This window comes from Pundamilia nyererei, unplaced genomic scaffold, assembly GCF_000239375.1.
Source record: "Pundamilia nyererei isolate P.nyererei 1_Seehausen unplaced genomic scaffold, PunNye1.0 scaffold00017, whole genome shotgun sequence".
NCBI lineage: Eukaryota > Metazoa > Chordata > Actinopteri > Cichliformes > Cichlidae > Pundamilia > Pundamilia nyererei.
Window position 1 is genome coordinate 1,078,912 of NW_005187418.1, and position 7,003 is coordinate 1,085,914.

Below are 7,003 nucleotides of genomic sequence, written 5' to 3' on the forward strand. Positions count from 1 at the left end.
TCACAGTTATAATTGCATTTAATTTAATGAGTGTAGCTTGTGTGTAAATGATGTGTCAACTGAACTTCTTAATTTTGCTGCACCTTAGAACAAAGTTTACTAAAACTTTTATGTAAGAGACGAGTGTGGGATGTGTGCTCTGACAGAGTGGACAGGATGCTGTACACCCGCCAACACGGAGCCTTGTTTGTTGCCTAGTGGCCTGAATTGACGTGCTGGTAAATAAAACATAGCTATAAATTAAAGATGGCACTCACTGGGCCTTGGGGGGATGGATGGACGCTCGTGTGCTTGTCATAATGCTCTGGAGTGTGTGCTTTTTGCCCTTGAGCTACTCGCCCTCACTTTGCTGCACACATACACACCCCCACAGGTGTCACAGGTGGCTAATAGAAACATATAACATTGTGATGTATGCTCGGCCTTGATTTCTCTCTCGAAAGCTCATTGAGAGGTGACATCAGAGGCACTTTTCTATAGGTGGCGAAGCAATTAGCGCGCACAGCCACAGCTTAGCGAGAAACAAATGCACCCTGAGGAGAGAGAAACAGTGGAAATGTAATTACAGAGGGGTGAAAAAGGCTTGTTTACATGCTTCTTAGGTGGATTAAAAGCAGATTTTGACTTTATAAACACTGGATTGCAATATTTAAATGTAAAGCAAAAATTTGGAGAGTGCAGTGCAGAATGAAGGAGGGGGGATTGTGGTTAAAAGAAAGAACACTAAGAGGAGGAGGAGACTGAGGGGGTGACAGGCTGACAGGCCTGAATGACAGACCAAGCAGAAAAACAGACAGATGAAGAGAGAAGGAATAAATACAGAGCAGTGACAGGAAAAAGAGAGGAAAGGCAGAGAGACAGACAGAGATGACAGGATAATTAGAGATTCATGGATTCCTGGTTGACCGGTGAGAGGAAGAGCAGCTGCTCTCTTGCTACGTCTGGCCAGGGGGGCTGAATAATGAATCGCGATGCTGGAAACACGCGCTGTAACCCCACATACGCCACGCCGTGCGGCAGCAATTACCCGCAGACAGATGAAGAGGCAGGTGGAGAGAACTTCAAAAGGACTCACGGTGTCCCTGTTAACTGCCATATGTCAGGAAAAGGGGACACCAGTTCAAGTCCAGTGACAGCAGGGCTGTACACAGACCTGCTGAAGGTTCACGGGTGAAAATGAAAAAGTGGCACCCCTGTCACGATAACACATGCCGTCAAAGAAAGTTACACTAGTGTCATGAAAGTCTACCTGTACTTTTAGAGCAGCAAAAGAAAAGAATCGTGGTGGCATCACATCACAGCTGAAAAACTGAACCTTGAATAACACACTATGGTAATGTGTGCCGAATGCATCATCTGGTCAGGAGTAGGTCATGTTCTGGGTTTAACATAAGACGAAATGACTCTTTTTCTTTGATCCTTAAATGCAGTTTAGATTCTCTGCTAGGGGAATATGTTTTACTACCTTACTAAACCCAGTGAATGAAGCACAATCTGTCCTTTGTAATGTCATGAAGGTAAAGATTTATCAATTTGATGATGCTGAAAATGTCTAAATGTTTTCAGACTATTTCCCAGATAATTTCCCACGTGAGCATAAATGGCGACTCATTGTCACAATTTGTGCTCATTTTACTTTCCCTTCAGGCTCTTATTTTGAAAGTTTAGTTGTCGTGTTAGTTTGCTGTCCTGGTTATCATCACGGTGGTCATCAATCTTATTCAGATGCTTTACCAAAATTAATGCAGCAGTTATAATTCCAAATATTCCTGTATGATTTCCTGTCAAAAAGCCTGATGCACTCACTCAAGTGACTTTATTTTGTCATGCCAATTAAGGCCACTTGCAGAGAAGGTCAGCAGGAGCTGCACTGTGTCTTTGTGGAACTAGAGAAAGTATATGATAAGAGAGGAACTGTGGTACTGCATGAGGAAGTCACTTAATGGTAAATGGACTGGTTCTTGTGTTGCACTTTTCTTTTTTATTGAGCAGTCAAAGTGCTTTATACAACATGCCTCGTTCACTCGTGAAACCACTTCTTTCTGTCTCTAAGTGCTTTCTAGCACTTCTATCTATTCACACACATTGAGACGCCTGTGAATGCATCAGGAGCGACTCCACCAACCTCCTTATTAGTGAAAGACGTGCTCCACCTCAGAGAAGCCTGTGAGGGCACGGAGCAAAGCTGGATGACAGCATACAGTCACTATAACGTCACAGTGGTTATGACCATCTTTAAGCTACAGCCTTTACAATCCCCACATTTTGTGTGGGCAAATCTGATGGCACCGCACCACAGATATGATCAAAGATGGCTCACGAGCACAGTGGACTTTTACATGGTGAGCAGCCATGAATTATATATGTTTTTAATTGCTGGCTGCAGGCGTAGGCAGTGTGCCAGCAGCCAGCTCTGGCCCTCCATTATCAGCTTTATGCTATAGGTCAGGTCAGAGAGCCCACATAAAGGACTCAGTCAGGTCCAGGATCAATTCAGAGATGCTTGTAGATAACTGGACATTTCCAAAAATGAGCTTAGCAAATGCAGGATGAGTACAGGTCTGCAGAACTCACAATACCTTAGAGCTGAGGTATCCTGAGTAGTTTGGGAGGAGGAGGATTTTTGGAGTTTAAACAGATAGGAGGCGAACCTGGATAGACACAGGGATATAAAAACAGAGAAGAGAACATCAGAGTGAAATAAAGCATGTTTCACAGTCATTAAATCCACAGCTTGATAGATGAGGCATTTTAGCAACTGAGAATCAAAAGCTTCAAACTCCTGCTGGAAAAAACAACATAAAGCCAGAATTAATCAAAGACACCTTGTCATTAAAACAATAAAACTAATGTATCAGTGTGTTAACATATTATATTGGGCAAGTCTGTCATTAAATACGGATGAAATTATTGAAACGGTCTCAGGCTGCCTTTCAATTAGATGCCATCCATCTGGGTTCAGAAGAATGTCTACTTTATTTAACCCATTCACTCAGTGAAGCAGTGGGCAGCCATTGGGCGCCCGGGGAGCAGTGGATTTGAACCACCTCCCGATCATGGGGCCACCACTCTACCTACTGAGCTATCCCTGCCCCTGTTAAATGGCTCAAACACCTTTTGTTTGTCACTGCTCTGGTTTTAATTCAGTTCTTCTATTTTTAGGCTTCACAAGAATCGGGCAGACAGACACTTTGATCCTTGCGTGAATGTGAGTTATTATGCCAAAAGTGGGTCAGGTAAACACCCCGCTATGTTATTTTAATGCATTTCTAAGACTGAGCGGACAGATTTGAATGGCTCTCCTGGATGTCATGTAATGATTTAGAGAGACAAAGAAGAGAAAGCGTTGCAGCCACTGGAACTGTGGGAGCTGCTGCAGCAGGGCTCATATTGACTAATTAATTAGGATGGAAAAGCTCCGGCACAAAAAATAAACAGTTGAGAAATAATGAGTGCTGTACAAGTATGTGCCATTTCTTTTTAATCTTGCTCTCTGCAAATTTTAACACTAAAACACACTCAGCCAAGGATGCAGTACCAGCAAAGAATTTTTAAGATGCTATATATTATAGATTTTTTACTTCAACTTTCTGTTGCTGCCCAACAAAATTGTCGGCTGTTCTTTTTTATGCTTCTCAGTTATCACTGAGTCAATATCTAAATTTTTTATGTAATACTGGTCAATTTAACAGTCAGGGGAGTCCGTGGTCAGGCACAGGAAGGCAGGCACTGTGTAAACAATCCAGGTGAGAGAAGCAGGGAAAAGGCAGTCCAGGAGGTCATACAACATGAGGTCAACACGAGGAAGAGCTGGACACACTCAAACGAGGGCAACCGCCTAATTGGGTGTAGATGAAACTAGTGAGGGTGGGGCGGACAATTACAAAGCAGTGAAAACTGAAAACTGACAGAGGAGCAAAGTGATGAACCGCCTTTCTCATTGCTCAAACCGCACATCCTCGACTCCTCTCTTTATGTGTTATTAACTCCTACCAGAAACACAAGCGGAGGAGGTGAGGACGAGATGAGAGCAGAGAGGAGTTGAAGGAAACGGGCATTTAAGCAAAAATGAGCCTTATTTTTAAGAGACGTCAATTAAATATGATAGTGGCGCAGCAGCTGTGTCATAAATCGTTTTATTATAGCCCAACCACCGCGGGATTTTATGATGTCAGATGTAACAATGCTCAGTTTTAATTAAATTCACAACATGGCACAATGTGACAAGATATTCTCCTTTTTTTAATTATCCACACATAAAAAGTGAAAGGCGTACATTTTATCATCTTAAATAACTGAAACTTATGAAAGGAGATGAAAGAATTTCCTTCCTGTATATTTCAATAACAAAAAATCATAATCGAGTGAAGCTTTTGTGGCTTCGTGATAATTTCATTGTACTCATTTCTATTGTTTTCATTTAACTGTGTGCATTTAATATCAATATGTTGGTGCAAATGGTTCAGGATGAGTGGAAGGTATTTATGTGAGGAGACTATTTTACCATGAAACCAAGTATGACCAAGAAAGACAGGAGGATGGAAAGCAAAAACAAAACCAACACAACCATGTTCATGTTCGTGTCCTGAGGGGGCGTGTCTAGAAACATCTGTAGTAGCAACAACTGCATGCATTATGTTTTTTTCTAAATGTATTACATTTCATATATTGACATCAAAAAGTTGTTTTGCCTTTACCTCCACTTTAGATTAGCGAGGCTGTGACACCAAGAGTGCAGCGGGTTGATGACCACTGGTTTGAGCACAGATAGGAGAGAGCAGTGATGCTCTGCTTAACGTGAAAATAAATTCCTGTCAAATTCAAATTATTTCCTTTGTCATGCTGATAATATTACAGTGTGAACAGTTATGATTTGACAAAAAAAGAAAAGAAAAGAGAGCAAATATGTGAATATAGGAGATGACCTAGTTGTTCTGTCTCTTATAGTTCCAGCTTGCAGCAGTTGCTCAGGGTCTGTTCAAGTTATCATGTGCAGTATGATGTTTGAAGAGTGAAGAGATAAATAAGGATTGATCTGAAGCTTCCCCCCTCACTCCATTTGGCAGACTAAATACTAAAATTTGGGTCACATCGTCAGTGCAGTACCAGTGCTGTAAACTCTATGCTCACGCTGATATGCTGACACCAAAATTTTCTATTTGTACACGTAAAAATAGCTTTTAGAGCTCTCTGTCTTCTGTACGGCACATTTGTGGTGCAGTTATTGTAAGGCAAAACTGAAAAATCTTTAGGTGACATACAACCCAGGTGCAACTGGACTTTTTTAATCCCTGGTGGTGATAAAATGTATTCCTCTAGCACTTTATTGTGAAACAACGTAAGGTTGTGACGGAGGTGACATTGTTCCATCTACACTGATCCATGCACAGCTTTTCAATATTTTACGACGTACGAACAGTGAAAGGATTCGTCATATCTTACAAGATCCGTGTAAAACGGAAAAATGTACATCAGAATTCTCCATAAGGGTGATATCTGCAAATTCTTATTTTGATTGGTTGTACTGAAGTCATGGATTTGTGGCTGCCATCCGTGAGATAGGTTGGAAACATCCTCCTGAAAAGTGTCAGGAAGAATCATCTGACCGTGATGTTTCTTAAGGTTTTCATTCAACAGTGATTCACCATGAAACAGGAAGTTCTTTTCAAGGGGTCAAAAAGGCTTAAAAAGTTCTCGAAAATTGGCAACATACATCTGAAACGATGAGAGCTTTCATCATCTATGGGTCTTATGTGGTAAAATGACTTCAGCACCACCTACAAAATGTTTATGAAGCAGCCGTGGCGTTACACCTTTGTTTATGAAATCCAAGCATATCATGTAAAATCTATGATGTATAAAAAATTCCTCCTGGGTCTGTACATTAAATCCAACTGGAAGTCTACACTTTTAAATTTAAGATGTTGTAGCATGCTGAATTTCAATCATTCATCACAGCAGAGATTGTTATGACTCAGGGTGAATTGTCCAACATATTCCAAATGTCACATGTTTGAGTCCAAATCTGGAGACATCTAGATGTTAATATTTAGTCATAGTCAAAGTGCCACCTAGTGGCAAAAGGAAGTTATAAGTACCTTATTGGTGTAGCAGCCAATTAGGCATCCACAAGACAGGAAACACCTCGAATGCAGCACACCTCAGTGTCCAAGGGATCCATCTTTGTTGGTTATGGTTTGTCAAATTTGAGTTTCCTGTTGAGGATATTTAACCTTAAAAAATGAAAGTGTGTTTAATAATTTGATTAACGTTGACTTAATCCCATTTTCATGAAAATATGCGAGTTGACTTTGTAAGGAATACAAAGACATGTAGAAAGCATTTGAAGCGCATAAGCAGTGAAAACATTTGACTTTTATGCTGTAATGTGTCAACGGTGTATTCTTGGACTGGGTTTTATTTGATTACGATGCTTAGCTTGTTGTTGGGTTCATGATTGGTGGCTGCAGCGCTCCCAAAGGGCAAAACGCTGACAACATGAGTCATACACATGATCTACCCAAGTAATTTGCTGCTAACTGATTGCTCTGTGTACGAGCTGTCTGGCTTTCCTCACCCTAATGGAAGCACCTCTATTTGGGTTTGGCAGCTACAAAATAACAGTAATCACCTGCTTTGTCAGTGTTAGATTTCTGGTCCAAAGAAAACTTCATAAGCAGCCTAATTCTGCTGTCACAGGCATTATATCAACAGATTTTCTTCCAGTTTGGCTGGATACAGGTGGCAGCAAACCAGAGACAACTGGGCTAAATAGCAAAGCTTCACTTTGTATTCCAGTGAGCCCACTAATGCGATGCTTAATCCAAAGGGTAAACTAGGACCTGCAGTGATATACGCGAGCCAAAAAGACAAAAGAGCTCGGGTCTGTCTCAAAGGCAATAAAGAAATAAGACAGAAAATGTATGTATATATATATGTGTGTATATATATATATATATATGTGTGTATATATATATATATATATGTGTGTATATATATATAT